Below are 18,099 nucleotides of genomic sequence, written 5' to 3' on the forward strand. Positions count from 1 at the left end.
GGCATACAAAAAGTCAGATGACTTTTTGAAGCAAAGTCACCTAACAAAGAAAGATTATGTACCTCTTTTCATTATCCATTGCTTTTATATAATCAGAACAGAAAGGTCTGCAATATTAAAGAATTGCTTTGATCTATATTTGCATATTAAAATGACTATATGTTAACTGAGTACCACAATCCTTGCTGAAGGGGAAGGCTGACAGGTTATGAGCCCAATGACAGCTAAGGATCAAAGAATATTCCCAGGCTGTAGACCCATTTTCAAAGACACGGCAACTTCACCCAAAACAGACTTCACCTCAATCTCCAAGTTAAGTTTTCTCCTTGTCAAAAACTCTTTTGACAGGTTTGGATTTATTTTTAGTGTCTTCTCCCTCATCTAACCCATTATTAATATTAGATAGTTGAAGGGCACGGATTGCTTTTTTGGAGCTAGAGGGCAAGGAGCAATAGCAATGAATAATTAACGTATTTATTTTTGTGGGAGTTGGATGTTGCTACTAAATCTCCGAAGCTTTCCTTCACCGAATTCTCTGACACTCACATTTCTTCAAGTTAACCTTCTTAAACAGGTTAAACAAGAGAACAAGTTCTTCTCAGACTTGTAGAAATTTATTTGGTTAATGGTTTATCACTCTATTCACAGAAATAGTTGAGGCATATGGATTCTGTACCTGAGCAATCCAAACAGATACAAAACATAGTGGATAGCAAGATAAGAAATTGGAAATATTTTGAAATCACTTTCAGCTAAATGCTGAAGCTGTCGAGGTTCTAATGCAATATATGGAGACAACCCAAATGTAAAGCCAGAGCAAGGTTGTACTGAATTTAAGTATGTTGTTGCTCCCATGCACAGCCCTACCCAAATTGTACTCAACTAGCCTGACCAAACACTAGTTAGAACAACAGAAGCCACCAGGTCAGGACCCAGAACGACTCAATATGCTGGCACACTTCAAAGATTCCTTTTTATTTCCCAAAGTCCTTGCTTTATTGATCTGCAAATTTGGCAGCTGCTGATGGGATTAAAGTCTTCCCCTTGCCCAATCTCTCTTCTTCATCTTCTGCTGAAGGGTTTTTATATGTGCTCTGTCTCTTTAACAATTTGGTACCTTATTATCAACTTTCTGAAGGCATGCATTAGTTCCTAGTTTTATCCTCTCTGTTCCATGCCTATTGCATTTTTAGGTTATGGTTGCAATTTGTCAATTTCAACCTAGTCTTACATTCACACAAAGGCTCCTACACTCAATTGGCAATTTCCTTCATCGCTGTTTTTCTTCATTGCAGTTATTTACTAGGACAGCCACTTACTATCAGAATAGGGGCTGGAAATTGTTGACTTCCTGGCTTCCTTGGTATTGTAAGCAGTTGACACCTGTCAAGGAGAAAAAGTCCATCCAACTAGAGCAAAGAGCACCTAGGAAATTGAAGTAAGAAGTTGAAGGAAGTCTTTTTGCAAAAACATCATGCAGTTACAAGGAAAACAAAGGGAAAGAGGAAGGAATGAAGGAAATCTCACAAACTGACCTATCTTGACTTTACCTTATAAAGATTCAGTCTGCTCTGCAGAAATGCCTGTTCATAAGGTTCAGCAATAGTAAATTTTGAGCTTCCCTTTGCACTGAATATGAGAACTACCAAAGATGGGCTGCAAAAATCTGACCTCTATGTTTATTTTTGATTTTGATGGATGCCCACCACAATCAAAGAAATCTATCCTTCTACAGCACAACACAATACAATATCGACAATACAATAAATAAAAATGACAACTCAAGTAGTCTAATATAAGAGTCATAATACACAGATAAAACAAAATGAAGCTAAGCAGTCACCTTTAAAGAGTATGTTAAAATATAAAAAATTGCAGAACCAATAAAATTGATGATGACACTCTGTGGAATTTTTAGAAAGTTGTGGAAAGCCAATATGGAAACTGATCAAATTTGAGGCTATTTCATGGTGCAAGCAGAGCCACACAATAACAGCACCTTATGGCTTTTTCAAGTTATAATAAGGGACCTGCATTTCTATCACTAAGTGATGTGGTCATAAAGTATGACACATGACCTATAGTAATCCTGACAGTCACCATTGCCATTGTTAACCAAATCCGATGGGATGTTAGGTGAAGACCCACCCTGATCCAAGCCACTCTTGACTTCCTCCCAGCCAGCCTCAAGCTTCAGTAAGGTAAGAGACTATTCCCACTCACCTATACCCCATCCGTCTCTTCCCTTCCAGCTCTCCTGCACTCTGCCACATCTGCTGGCTTTGCTGCCCTATGCTCCACTCACCATTCCAGCCTTGCAGTCCCCAGCTGATCTTCATTGTCTTCCTTCTGCTGTGGTGTATATGGCCTGGTCCTGTGTAAGGCAGCTGCTTAGCAGGCATCTGAGACCTTCAAAAATCTTGCAAGAAGTCCATGCCCACTGTTTTCCAAATCACATGAGCTTTTTCTTGTAATGATTAGGAAGGAATTGTGAAAATTGTCTCTGTGATTTGGAGGAAGGTGCAAGCATTCTTGGGAAGAAGGCCTGGCATGACCAGTGGTCATCTTAAAAGGACCATGCCAGGTGTGTCTTGCCAGCAGGAGGAGGAAGATGGCAACAGTCATCTGGCAGTGACAGGACTGGTAGGACTGCCATGCTGCTGAGGCAAACAGAGCACATTACAAGGAGGCTGGCTAAAAGATGGAGTGTAAGGTGGCAAGATCTGCAGGGCCAACAAAGTTGCAGGCAGATGAAATGCAGGATGGAAGTCTGGCAGGTTGCTAGAATGAACAGAACACAGACAGTGAGAACAACTGGGACACTGTACTGTAGCGTAGATGTGGGGCTCAAGATGGCACTCCTTGGTGGCAATCATGGCAGTGTCAGGGCTGAAGTACTACTTCAGTGAAGTAGATGCCCAGAATCGCTGGTGGTTGGCCTAAGGCATCCATTTCAGCCCTATTGTTTTTGTGATTTTAATTTTGACTTTGTGGAAGCCTGTCCCTGTTGACATCCTGCTTTGAAGTTCAGATTGAAGTACAAACTATTATTATATCCTGTACTTTTGGAATGACCCAAGACAATGATTCTTCCCACTCTTCTGGACTTGTGTGCTAGTATCTCCCTTCAGACAAGCTGCTCAAGGCAGCTGGCAGTTGTGATTCACTTGGGATGTGCAAGTGACTGATTGTTCCATTTGGCCAGCCTGTCTTTCCCATGCCAATAAAGTGATTACATCTTATTTTGTGCATCTAGGTGGGTGTGGGTATTGACTGGAATCAGGTTAGGTAGGGGAGCAGATTTGGGAAAGCAATCATGTTACTGAAACAAATGTACCAAAAAGTTACAAGGATAATTCAAGGCAAGGTTTCCATAATGAAAGTAGTAGTCTCAGAGGTTTCTGTTTGACAATAATATAATGACACAATGGCCATGGTATCATCTTTCAAATGTCAAACTTAGGTGTTTATGTCACAATGTTTGAAGCAATTAGGTCAGGCATTTGTGTCATAATGTTACCAAGCATCTATCATAATTCATGATCCCACACCCCCGAAAGTTCATACAGAGTTTTAATAATCCTGTCTAGATCTACATATTTCATCATTATTTTAAAGGAACTTTTCCCAAAAACCTATGGCAAGTACAATTAGAAATGTTTAGGGAGGAATGAGTAGATTTCAGACTTTCAGGCTCTGTCCATTTTGTACTGGAATCTGAAGATCCATCATGAAATGCCCAAGGCAGAAAACATATATATATAATATTTCCACACAAAAACTAGATTAATCCAACATTTCTTCATTTCAGCTTTACCATGAAGTAGCAAGGTGCAGAAATAATTTTTTTCCTGCTATTTTAAACCCTTGAGAGTCAAAACTGTTCAGATTTACTGAAATCCCCTAAAATTCTATAATAAATCTAAATATATCTACTGGCCAATCTGTTTTAAGGATGGTTAGAATGGGATGAACTGATCTGAGCATCACATATATGGAAGAAGAGTAATGGGCAAAAGTTGATTGATTTAGTGTTCCATTTCCTAAAGCTATTGGCAAAAAGTAAAATGAAGAATGGAGAAATGTCTACAGAAAAGGACAACATAATTGAATATAGACTAAAATGTACTAAGACATATGCAGGAAAGATTGATGATAAGAGTAAATAAAGGAGGAAGGAAGCAATGGAGCCTGGTGAGCATGATCAAGGTGAATCACATCCAAAACAGGCCAGTGAATCAAACCTCATCAAAAAACACTCATTTTGGACTTCCTCAGCTAGACATGAGGAGTAGGTGGGGGGAAAGCCCAAGAAAGAATTAGAAACAGCTCTTTCATATTGGAAATGAAAGTCAAAAGGTCATTATACTGTGATGGCAAACATGGAATTATTTATCTAGATAGTTAGAACAGTGTTGAATTAAAATATGGCATAGAAAATAGAAAATAAGAAAATAAGAAAATTGTATATCCTGATCTCTAAAGTTTATTCTAGATCAGGAATGGGCAACTATGCTCCCTTTACAATCTGTAGACCACGGGTATGAAACTCGCCACATCACATTGCCGTCACATGACATATTGTGATGTTTTTCCCTTTGCAGAGCTGGTGTGGGCGTGGCCTGCATGTGATGCATCCTGCCCATGGGCCACCAGTTTGACACCCCTGCTGTAGACTGCCAGAATGGCTAGTTCAGGAATTCTGGGAGTTGAAGTCTACAAATCATAAGGGGGCCATAGCTGCCCACCCATTCTAGAAGCTCACCAACATTGTGAAAGTTGTTATGGCTTATGAGGCACTGAATGATTATTCATCTCAGAAGAAATAGTCATGGCATGCCAGGTTTGATGGAAGCTTGGGCATGGTGTTGATACACTAATTTCGTCAGCAATTTATTGCTTTATACAAAGTAAGTAAATGTAGAAAAGGAATATAAAATTGCATATGTCTTCTATGAATATGCCTCTGATTATTGCATTAACCTTATTTTTAACTTTTCTGTTTTTTAAACATTTATGCTCTACCTTAAATTTAGGAGTTCTATATGGTTTACAAAAAGCAATAATTTAGTCCTTTATCCTTCCATATAATAATAGTAATAATAATGAACTTTATAAACGTCTGACACAAATCATTGCCAATCAGTTTACTGCTGCATATTGCAAAGAGGTGAAATTGAAGATTGGTCAACATCTGTCAAAACCTACCTGATAATGAAGGATCCGACAAAAAGGACAGCACCGGATAACTGCATCCTGCTTACCAACTACTTTCAAATTGTTAACTGGTGCAGTGGCTAATGCAATCCAACAGCATCTATTTGAAAACAAACTCTTTCCACCTGAGCAGAAAAGAAACTGCCCAAACATCAGAGGAACAAAAGATCATCTCCTAACTGACAAGATGATTTTGGAAATCTTCAGCAAAAGGAAGACTAATTTGAATGTAGTTTGAATTAATTACAAGAAGGCATTCAATTCCCTGCCACATGATTGGATAATCAAGTGCCTAGAAATACCCGGAGGCAGTAGAAACATCAGAAGCTTTGTGCAAAAATCAATGGCACAATTGCTGTTCAGTGGTGATAGTCTGGGAGAAGTTAATATGAAGAGAGGAATACTTCAAGAAGACTATCACCCCTATTTTTTGTCATTCCATTCCTCTGTCAACAAGGCTGAACAAGTTATGCATACATACAGTTTCTGCAAGAAATACCATTTCCCTGTATGCAAGAACTGGAAGGATCACAAAAGTGACAACGTAAGAGAAAATGAAGAAACTAAAGTGCTCTGGGACTTTACTATTGAAACAGACTAACACCTGTCACATAACACTCCAGACTGAACAATTGTAGACAAGAAAGACAAAAATCTCTGATTACTAATTGTAGCAGTATATAGAGACAGCAAAATAAATGGGAAAGAATTGGGAGGGGAATCACAAAATACAAAGATGTGCAAACAGATGTAGGATGTCTGTGGCAAAAGAAAGCAATGATAGTATCAATAATGATGGGCACCTTGGGTGCAATCCCAAAATACCTGGACCACCAGTTAAACATCTTTGGAATTAATTAAATTATCACCAGTCAATTAATGGCACTCTACTTGGAGCATTTCACATCCTATGATGATACTTTTAACATTATCAAACAACATCTGCGTATCTAGTCTAAACATCTGGCTAACTGGGTGACCCACCATAATAATATTCATTTTACTGAATGATTTGAGGAATCTAAAGATATTTTAGATAATATTCCTTTCATTAAGGTTTAATTGAAAATTATGTGTGGGGGGTTTGAGTCTATATATTGCTTTTATATGCTTTCTGAGTTCAGTCTTGTTTTCATTTTGCCTACAAGATTTATTCATTTCTTACTTACTCCAACTTACTCTATAAACCCCGAGAACTACTATGCGCTTATAATTTACCACAGATGAAGGCTCTTGAGGAATATTTCCTCTTGTAATTACAAACTGTTTAGTTCAGCATTTTCTAATTCAATGGTAAGAAATAGACAACTGTAATAAATTCTGAAGCTATTGGCTTTGAATATTTTCTCTCTCCCCCCCCCTCAGCTATGCTGAGGCACTGAAATATTTTGTGAAAAGATCATAAACTGCTGGCAGATATTTATGGATTATTTTTCTATTGCACAGGTCAAATGAAATTCCTGCCCCTGTGTGCTTCGCATAGTTTCACTAGATATTGTGCATGGCAATCAATTTAATTCTAATGTTCAGTAATATTATTTCCCTGTTTCATTGGGAGAAACTATCCATTCATTAATATATTCAAGTTCAGAAATGCATATAAAGTAGGGTTTTTTAAAAAACCTCTCTGGATTGATTTTGCTGAACGGCTGAACATATACCCTTCCCCAGTTTTCTAATTTGTAGTCTTTACAGTCATTTCTGCTTGGCAATTCTGTCTAGAAAGCTGAATTTTGTATCTCCACAAAATCCAGTCCTAAATTTTGTATCTTAACCACAGCTATATTTACTCGCATAAAACAAACGATTCTAATATTATGGGCTCAGCTTAATAGGACTCAAACATTAAAGAAAAGAACTTTCTTATATAGTTATGTCACCTGAGGCTTTGCTTTTTATAAATTGCTTTGTACTTGTGGGAACTTTAGACCTATAAAAACATATCAACAAGGTCTAAATTACATGTAAAAGTTCATGGTTTGAGATTAATAGATTTCCACAGTGCCTTCAGCAGGTACAAACTATCCTATTCCTCCATAATTTGAAGATTAACTTTATTTGGCCACTATGCAAGAGGTTACAATATTTTATGGAAAGGTTCCTATGGTCATCTTGTTCTCATTACCTGTAGCAAAGTAAAAACAAGGTAATAATTTGTGTAACAGCATCAAACACTCCAATATTACATTGTATTAAGAAGCTGAACATTCTTCTAACCACTCATGATATTTTTAGGCATGTTTCCTAAATAGGTGAGTTTAGGTCCTTTATGGCTGTGCAATGCTTGCACAGATCACAATACAATACCACACAGGGATTCATTAAAGCAAGTGTGTCAAACTCACGTCATCATGATGGCATCATATGACATATTGGGACTTTCCCCCCCTTCGCTAAACTGGGTGTGGGGTGGCCAGCATGTGACGCATCTGGCACGAGGGTTGGGAGTTTGACAGCTCTGCATTAAAGGGATTTGTGTGGCTGCTGCAGCAATTGAATTTCAGAAACAGAGGCAGCTGCATTAATGAGCTATCAACAGCTCTTCCTTTGTAACAGGGGTGAAATGCTCCCAGTTTGGATCGGATTGCCTGATCTGGTAGCGGTGGCAGTGGGTGGTTCGGAGAACCAGTAGCAAAAATCCCTGCCACCACCCATGCCCAGCTGAACCATGCTATCACCAGAGGCTTTTAAAAAGAATTTAAAAGCATTTTTTCTATAACCTTTTCCGCTGAAAAAATGCTTTTAAAAGTAAAAAAAAAAAAGCCTCTGATGATTGCGTGGCTCAGCTGGGATCGTCAGAGGCTTTTAAAAGCATTTTTTCTACAACCTCTTCGGCTGAAGAGGTTGTAGAAAAAATGATTTTAAAAGTTAAAAAAAAAAGTTGGCCACGCCCACCCAGTCACATTACCCCCCATCCACCAAGCTACACCCACAGAACTGTTAGTAACAAATTTTACATTTCACCACTGCTTTGTATCCTATGTTCATCAAAACCCCATTTAGAACCAAATGGGGAATGCTAATTAGAAAATCAGATGATTGGTAAGGGCCTTCACTGAAACAGTGAAGGCCCTCACCAAGCATCTGATTTTCTAGTTAGCCTTTAGTGGGCAGGCATCTCATATAGGAAATTGGGGTGAATTGTTAAAATCCTACTAGCAGGTGATTAGAAACAAACAATGGCTTAGCATAAAGACACCTTATTTTAGCTATTACAGCAGCCTTGTTCATAAACAGTGATAAGTCAAAACATGATTTTTATACCACGTTGGCTATGTTTATATTAAGCATATCACATTAAGAAAACTTTTTTTCACTTTTCCCTTTTTCTTTTATGCTATAGTTTGAAATGGCCTTTAACTTCACCATGGAACAACCCATGAGAAACCAGAAGATTGAATAAGATGAAATAGGAGAAACCTAGTTTAGAAATGATTGATTAGCAGCTGACACCTTTGGTAATAACATCCTAGAAATGAAAGCTGGCTAGGTGACTTTGGGACAATCACATTCTCTCTCAATCCAACATACCTCACAGTTGTTATTGTGGAGAAATAGAAGGCAGGAATATTAAATATGTTTGCCACCTTGACAGAGATAGATAGATAGATAGATAGATAGATAGATAGATAGATAGATAGAAAGATAGATAGATAAATAGACAGACAGACAGAGACAGAGAGACAGAGATAGATGATAGACAGACAGAGAGACAGACAGAGAGAGAGAGACAGATAGACAGAGAGACAGACAAGATATATTATATATAGAAATATAAAGGTGGGAATAAGTAAGAACAAGAAAAACAACAACAGATCTTGGGCCTGAAAGGGGCAGCCCTTTGTTCCTCCACATCAGAGGTGGGTTTCAGCAGGTTCTGACCAATTCTGGAAAACCGGTAGTGAAAATTTTGAGTAGTTCAGAAAACTGGTAAATACAACCTCTGACCTGGTCCTGCCCCCATCTATTTTCTGCCTCCAAGGTCCCAGCTGATTGGGAGGAAATGGGGATTTTGCTGTAACCTTCCCCTGGAGTGGAGTGGAAATGGAGATTTTACAGTATCCTTCCCCTGCCACGGCCACAAGCCACGCCCACAAAATGGTAGTAAAAAATTTTGAAACCCACCACTGATCCACATGTACTTCAAGACAAAGCTGGGAGTGGAGCATTTCTCCTGCTTTCTGAAGACAGGAATTTGAGGGCAGAGAAATATCAGGAAGAGCTTTAAAGTCCCAAGTCATCACAGCAACTAGCTGTTATCAGGGCCTCATGGGTGTGATGGGAATAGACTGCCATTTACGCTATTTGCCCAGCTTTCATGTGACAACATACTGCTGATAGTACACCATCCTAAATTCTCTCCTCGCCATTTATCACTCAAGCTGCACTGTGCAGTTTCTAGGATATTTTAGCACCTTCATTTGGTCCAAAGGATACAGGTAGCTGAACTACTCCATTCTATTAGCTTACTTGCTAACAATGCAAAACATCTGGTTCAATTGTAAACCACTCTTGGGAGAAGTTATTTTTTGGTTATAAGCCATCATTCATGCTGTGTAAGGCAATTTCATAATGAATTGGATTATATTGATTTTAATATTCTAAATTAGACTTTCTCTGACTTTCTTCTGGGAGTTAAAGTCCATACATTTTAAAGTCACTGTTCTAAGTGACAATTTTATTAATTTTACCATCTTATTACTATTAATTTTTAAAAATTATTTCATTTCATTTTTATTGTTTAATGTCTTTTAATATTACTGTTTATTGTTAAGTGTAATAATAAATTTGATTTGATATTCTAAACAAGTATATTATGCATGCTAATATTTTCTTCTTTTTGGTTGCTAATACCTATATTATTGGAAACATTTATTTTATTTTTTATTTATTTTATTTTGGATTTGTATACCGTCCTTCTCCCTGAGGACTCAGGGCGGTGAACAGCCAAGTAAAAACATCAAGTACAAATATTAAAATACAGTTAAAATATACATATATAAATTTGGCCCCATTAATTAAAAACAATAAACAAAACACTTAAAAACACTTAAAAAATTAGGCCAGCCCGGATTGCTGGAAAAGGAAGGTTTTAAGGGCACGGCGGAAGGCACTGAGGTCTTGGATTCTCCTTATCTCTGGAGGCAATTGATTCCAGAGGGTAGGTGCCCCCACAGAGAAGGCCCTCCCCCTGGGGGTCACCAGCCTGCACTGTTTGGCTGATGGCAACATATCTTTTTTCTGTTGCTAAAATGATTAGAAATACTAAATAGAAATCTCAGATATTACTGTGTTTTCTGTGTTGTCCTGTTTAGCATTTTTATTGAGTTATAAGATAAAATAAGATTACAAAATAGAAAAGAAAATAGGAGAACAATCGGGAGAGGGGGAAGAGAAGTGAGGAAGGGTGGGAAAAAAAATAAAAAGAAACATTGACTTCTGATTCTCTGTTGCAGTAAAATAAGGCATTAACATCAAATCACAACTTTTTGTTTTTTCATAATAATATAAACAAATCATTTCTATAAAAATATCAATCAAATCGGTAAAACCCAAAATCAAAGTTTCATTCTTTTCCACTTCAAGCACAAAGTTCAGAAGCGATCTCCATGTGGAAAAAAAAATATTAATTTTACAAATTTATTCCATTTTATTCTTATTGTTTAACATCTTTTAATATTACTGATCTTCAAGTGTAACAATAAATATCATTTGATATTCTAAAAAAGTATGTTATGCATGCTAATATTTTCTTCTTTTTGGTTGCTAATACTTACATTCTTGGAAACATATCTTTTTTCTGTTGTAAGATGATTAAAAACACTAAATAGAAATCGCAGATATTTTTGTATTCTGTATTCTATCATCCTGGCATTTATTCCATTTTTTAAAAAAGTAATGTTTAGGATGTTTGCATTCCTAAACAAACGTTTTAAAAATTTGCTATATATCTTTGGTTTCCTCTGATACAAGTTGACTGAGAATATATCAGAAATGAATCGAAAGTTTTTGCTGACAATAAAATTCAGGTTGGCATATAATAAAATTTGACACTACTTTTCTTACTATCTTTATGGCCTCTGAAAGTAGCTGAACACCAATTCAAATTTCATTTCTCAGTTTACTACTTGGTGAATTATATCGATCACCTTTCTAAACTATCTAACAGGGGAGAAGTTCCAAAATGATATTATAAGGTTTGGTTTCTTTAAATGAGAGCACATGGGGCATGGGAGATATCTCATCTGTAAAATCTTATTTGCACATACAAGCAGAGGGCAAATGCATAAGCCAACTCTTAAATATATGTAGGCAGATAGGTGGAAAAATCTAAAACTTTCCTAGTTGGAAGTTATTGCAATGGTAAAAATATACAACCCAAGTTAAATTTCCTATTCCAAATGGCACCAATTCCAATTCACTACAAATGTTTGCCAGATTGGCAGACAAAAAATAATAGATATATGTAGAAACTGAAAAAGAAACAAGTGTAAAATTTCAAACTTTTGCAAGACTCAAAAGAAATAGGCTTGCATTAAGTGACTTTAAATTATATTATTGTATAAGGTAGTTCTGTAAACTGTCTGTCATTGGTAACAACGTGGATAAAATCTCTAAACAGCAGAATGTCAATAATAGAAAGAACTGGCTTAACTAGTGGATTTCATAGTATTTATATTATATATATTATTATGATTGGTTGCATAGTCAGTCAAATCTGTGGACTGAATTTGGGACGCTAATCTACCTAGTAGGAAGTCCTTCCCAAGGACCTGGAATAAGCAGATGAACAGTATTACTAAGGTACATGTTGACAGCTGCAAGGACATATTTAGCACAACCCTGGAAGACCAAAATTGGAGAGTATTCAACAATAGCAAAACTAACTGTACACATTTATTTGGCTGTAGACTTCTACCAAATTTAAGCAGGAATGCATTTCTTATATACTTCATAGCACACAGCAATGTAAACGTAGATATTTGGAATATAGTTTCTTGAAAAAATGTTTATGAGATCAAAATAATAGATGAAATTACTTAAACAGATGTTAGTTAGTTCCTAGCATTTCCATCTCCATCCCCCCCCCCCCCGCAAGCATATGAACGTGGTTCAAGGAAAAACAGGCACGCAGACTGTAATTCTTTCCATTATTTTTTTAAATGGAAGTGTGAAGAGTATATGCAGGCAATACTTGATCTGATCACTCTCTTTAGAACCTTTTCTTGTTGATGGAGGAGGTCTGCAGTGAGCTTTCTTGCAAGATATGAAATATGAAAACATAAATAAGAGCAGTTCTTCTGTTAGTAAGCCAACCTTCAGAAGTTAGTATGGAATATACATCTGATTTGTTCACTGAAATACTTCAGGCAGAATTTGCAGCAAACCACGGTGATCTAAAAAGCATAGACATGCTCATTAACATCATGTAAATGCCATCCCTGTAACACAGCATCCCAACATCTAACACAAGTACATAATTTGTGGTAGTTTCTTTCTTTTTTTTTTTTTTATTGCAAAAGTTTTACAATTACATTTTCACCCTTTTTTTTTCACCCCCCCACCTCCCTCCCCAAACTTCCCGTCCTCCCTAACCCTCCCTAACCCTCCCCCCCCGGACTTCCCTATTATGTACTCATAACTAATAACACTAATATATATACCTGAACCCATCCCTCCCCCTATATAATTTTCCCTCTTTGTCTCTTTACATTAAGATATTTCTAATACATTGTTTTCAAATAAAAGCTATTTGATACTTTCTAATTTGATATTTGTTCTGAACATATTCTATCCACCTTTTCCATTCCCATTCATAAGTCTCTTGTGAACAATCTTTTAAATATGCTGAAATCTTCGCCATCTCTGCAAAATTGGCCATCTTCGAAGTCCATTCCTCGATAGTAGGCAAAACTTCATTCTTCCAATATTTACCTATCAACAATCTTGCTGCTGTTATCATATACAATATCAACTTTGTTTCACCCAATGTAAAACCCTTAACTATGCCCAATAAAAACAGTTGTGGAGAAAATTGAATTTTTTTCTTCAATACATTCTGCATGACCCACCAAATTTTTATCCAAAAAGCCTTAACTTTCCTACAGGTCCACCAAATATGATAATACGTAGCATCCAAACATTCACATCTCCAACATTTTGGCTGAACATTAGGGTACATACATGACAACTTTTTAGGATCTAAATGCCATCTATAAAACATTTTATAGAAATTTTCCCTCAGATTCTGCGACTGTGTAAATTTAACATTCTGAACCCAAATTTTTTCCCATGTTTCCAACATCACTGGTTCTTCAAAATTTTGTGCCCACTTAATCATGCAATCTTTAACTAATTCCGTTTCTGAATCCCTTTCTAGCAAAACATTGTAAAGCCTTTTAATATGCATTGGACCTTTCTCTCTTATATGTCTAACCAATTCTTCCTCATGCAACATAATACCAGTTTTTTGGTCCTCTTTCCATCTCAATTGTAATTGATTATATTGTAACCAGGTTAAATTAATCCCTTCGTCCAACAGTGTCTGCAATGTCTTCAGCTGCCATCTGCCCGCATCTGTAAAAAGAACCTCTTTGTATAAAAACCCCCCGAGTGACATTATATTTGTATTCCACAAGGTATGACCAAGATCCAGCCATAGCGGTATTTTATAATCCCATTTGAGTCGGTGCTTCTTCCAAACTCTCATCAAAGAGTCTCTAAGTATATGACTTTTAAATACTTTATCAACTTTGTCATCATAAAATAGGTAAGCATGCCATCCAAATTCAAGATCAAAACTTTCTGCATTCAATATTCCAGCCTTTTTACTTCCAAACCAATCACTTGTTAAAGTTAAAGCTACTGCATCATAATATAACTGCAGGTTTGGAAGTTTAAGGCCTCCTCTTTCTGGAACATCTTGCATAATTTTCAATTTCACTCTCGGCTTTTTCTCGTTCCAGACAAACTTATTAAGTCCAGTTTGCCAAACTTTCAGTTGTTTATCACTTTTAAGCACCAGAATCATTTGAAACAAAAACAGAAATCTTGGCAAAATGTTCATCTTAACTGCTGCTATTCTTCCAAGTAAAGACAGTTGCAGCTTTTTCCAAGTCTCCATGTCTTTCTGAACCTCTCGCCACAACACCTCATAGTTATTTTGAAACAATTTCATATTTGATTCTGCAACCTGAACTCCAAGATATTTTACCTTAGGTACAATTTCAAAACCTGCCCTCCTTTCAAGCTCATGTTTACGATCTTGTGTCATATTTTTGATTATCATTTTAGTCTTTTTTGAATTCAGTCTAAAACCTGAAACTCTACCATAGTCTTGTATAATGTCGTTCATCAGGATTATTGATTCCATTGGTTGTGATAGGGTAACCACCAGATCATCTGCAAATGCCTTTATTCTATAATCCTCTTGCCTTATCATTATGCCTTTCAAAATTTTTGAGTCCCGTATTGTATTTAGCAAGACTTCCAATGTTAAAATAAATAAGAGTGGGGACAACGGACATCCCTGTCTTGTTCCTTTTTCAATTTTAAACTCTGTCGTCAAACTTCCATTAATAATAATCTGTGCTTTTTGCTCTTGATAAATTGCTGAGATTGCCTGTATAAATTGGTCCCCAAAGCCCATCTTTTTTAAAGTCTTTAGTAGAAAATTCCAGTCCACTCTATCAAAGGCCTTCTCCGCATCCAAAAAAACCAGCACTGCAGAAATCTGTTTATTCTTATCAAGATATTCCAATAAGTCTATTACTTGCCTTACATTGTCCTTCATGTATCTGCCCTCAATAAATCCCGCTTGGTCCTCATGAATCACCTTTTGGATTACTGGCATCAACCTGTTGGCTAATACCTTCGCATAAATTTTATAGTCTGTGTTCAAAAGAGATATTGGTCTGTAGTTCTCTGGTTTTTTAGGACCAACTTGTTCCTTTGGTATCAAAGATATATAAGCAGTTGTCCAAGATGGGGGTATTTTACCCCCTTGTTGAATATTGCAAAATAAATCTCTAAGTTGTCCCACCATTTCAGCTTGTAAAGTTTTGTAATACACTGCAGTCAAACCATCCGTGCCAGGAGCTTTGGCTGTTTTTAGCTGTTTAATTGCTGCTATTATCTCCTCCTCTGTTATAAGATAATTCATTCTTTCCTTTTGTTGATCAGTAATTTTTGTAACTCTCTTATCCTTTAAATATTTTTCTATAAGTCCATTCTGCACCTCTTCTTTAGCATATAGTTTAGTATAATAATCCACAAAAGCTTCTTTAATTAATTTTTGTTGAAAGATTTCTTTCCCTCCAATATCAATACTGTCAATAGTCCGTATACTTTGTTTTTTCCTCAATGTGTAGGCCAACCATCTGCCCGGTTTATTAGCATTGCAAAATGTATTATGCTTCGCGTATTGTAAGCTTGTTGCAACTTGTTCCGCCATAAGCATTTGGAATTGGTCTTTCAAAAGTTTTATAGCACTTCGTATTCTTTCATCTGTTGGGTTTTTAATAAGTAACTGTTCTTTATTCTTTATTTCCATTTCCAACTCAGATCTTTTCTTTTGTCGGAACAGTCTATGTTTAGAATTCATGTAGATAAGTACCCCTCTCATATAAGCTTTACTTGCGTCCCAAACAATTTCAACTGGGGTACCTTTATTCAAATTTATTTCAAAAAATTCTTTCAAATGCTTTTTAAGTTCTGTTATATTTTTTTCATATCTAAACAAGTTCTCATTTAATCTCCAAGAACGTCTCTCAACCTTTTCCATCTCGATTTCTATCCATACAGGACTATGATCAGTCAAAGTTCTTGGAAAAATCTTTGTTCTTTTTGTCTTAACAAGTAGATCATTTGACAACAAGATAAAATCAATCCTAGAAAAGGATCTATGTCTATCAGAAAAGAAAGTGTAATCCAATTCATTTGGATTATGTATTCTCCAAACATCTTTTAGTTCCATATCTTCTTTCATATCAAAAAAGGTCTGTGGTAATCTAATTCTAGACTTTGCCAAGCTCTTTTTATCTAATTTAGAATCAATTACTCCATTCCAATCTCCCATGATTAAAATAGATCTGTAGTCCCAATGCAATATTTTAGTATGTAACATCTTGTAAAAATAATCCTGTTGTTGGTTGGGAGCATAAATTCCAATCAAAAGAATTTGACCATTTGCTGTGAACAATTCAATTGCTACAAATCTACCATCTTGATCTACTTCTATAACTTTTGCTGTTAATTTTTTATTTACATAAATAACCACACCATTCTTTTTCTGCGAAGTTGAAGATATATAATGTGCTCCTAGTTTTGAGTTTATCAAATATTTTTGATCTTGAGTTGTGATATGCGTTTCTTGTAAACATATTATATCATTATTAAATTGTTTCAAATATGTAAATAATTTCTTCCTTTTCTGTGCTGAATTCAACCCATTGACATTCCAAGATAAACACTTAAAGGTCATTAGCCTCTTTCTGGAGCGCAGAGCAATATGCTTGAAGTTCATCCGAGAGCTTCGATCTCGCTCCTCCCATAGCTCCAATCTCTTGTGCAGTGCTCTTAACTGCCTTCTTGTCTTGTCTTTCCTGTTGTTGTTGTTGCTTTTGTTTAAGTAGCTTGGATTGAGCTCTAGTTATACGTTGATCTTTAACTTCAGTCAACTGAATCAAATCCAAAATTGGAGAAGAATCCAGCAAGGGCTCACTCAGAATACCTCCTTCTGCACCTTGCACGTTTTCTAATTCCTGCTTAGACTGTTCTTTCAATTGCCTCTCTTCACTCTCCTTAATCTCCAAAACTGTAGATGTACGTGGAGATGGTGTTCTTTCCTTAAGAATAGTACTGTAAAAGTGTTGTGCCTTCTCCACGGTATTCAACCGATATCCTTCTCCCTTATATCTAAAAATTACCCCAGCTGGTGCATCCCACCGGAAGGGTATCTGTAAATTTTTCAATTCCTTAACAAGAAAACCAAATTCTTTTCTAGCTTTCAGCATTTTAGGAGGTAATTCTTTAAAAATTACAAGCCGTGAGCCCCCCACTTGTACAGAAGTGTGAAAAGATTTTTGCAGGATATCATTTCTAATTTCTCTCTCAGTGAAGTATATGACCACATCTCTGGGTAGTTGTCTTTGCCTGGCCACCCAAGAGTTCACTCTGTAAATTTTGTCTATTTTATGAAATACCAAATCAGGATTAACTTGTAAAATCTTAGCCAGGGCTTCAGAGCAAACTTGTCTCAGATCCTGTCTTTCCTCCTCTCGAATTCCCCGAAGCCGTATGGCAAATTCCATCGCCCGGAATTGTATCATAACAATCTCATCTTCAATTCTCTGCATTTTATTGTCAACTTCATCAATTTTATAGTCATTGTCTTTCATCCTAACATTCACTTCTGATTTAAATTCTTCAACTTTAAAATCAACTTTCCCAATAAAATCTGCCAGGCCAGACGCCACTTCAGATATTTTTTTGGTCACCATAATTTGATTCTGTTTCACCATGTCTTTAACTTCATTAATTTCCTGCAAAAATTCCTGATGTGATTTTTGAAGTTTATCATCTATCTCCTGTTGTGATTCTTGAAATTTATCATCCAAAGTTTTAGAAATAAATTCTTTTAAATCTGCCACATCAAATTCTTTTTTCTGAGTTTGTAACTGTTGAGCAGGGGGAAGTTGCGTTTGATGTTTATGTGTGGGGGATCCCCCCCCTGATGCCTTCCCTTCCTGCTTCTTTGAAGCCATCGTGCCACGTAAACTAGTTTTTTTGAAGAGGGAAGTTCTTTTTCCTTTCCCTCTTCCACAGAAACTTCTAAAAAAGTCCCCCAGATTTAATCAGGTAGAACTAAAGTAAAGCAAAGTC

The 18,099-nt window shown here is 36.4% G+C and overlaps 1 long non-coding RNA gene across 1 annotated transcript in view; it reads left to right on the top strand.

Annotated features, from left to right (window-relative positions):
* Positions 1-2,156: 2,156 nt before the first annotated feature.
* The window catches only part of LOC117661952 (uncharacterized), a 103,043-nt gene continuing 87,100 nt past the window's right edge, over positions 2,157-18,099 (top strand). The window contains exon 1 of the long non-coding RNA XR_004590179.2: positions 2,157-2,201. This is a non-coding gene — a long non-coding RNA (uncharacterized LOC117661952). The remainder of the gene's footprint in view (positions 2,202-18,099) is intronic.

Source organism: Pantherophis guttatus, chromosome 2 (assembly GCF_059756535.1).
Source record: "Pantherophis guttatus breed Tessera chromosome 2, ASM5975653v1, whole genome shotgun sequence".
NCBI classification, from domain to species: Eukaryota; Metazoa; Chordata; class Lepidosauria; order Squamata; family Colubridae; genus Pantherophis; species Pantherophis guttatus.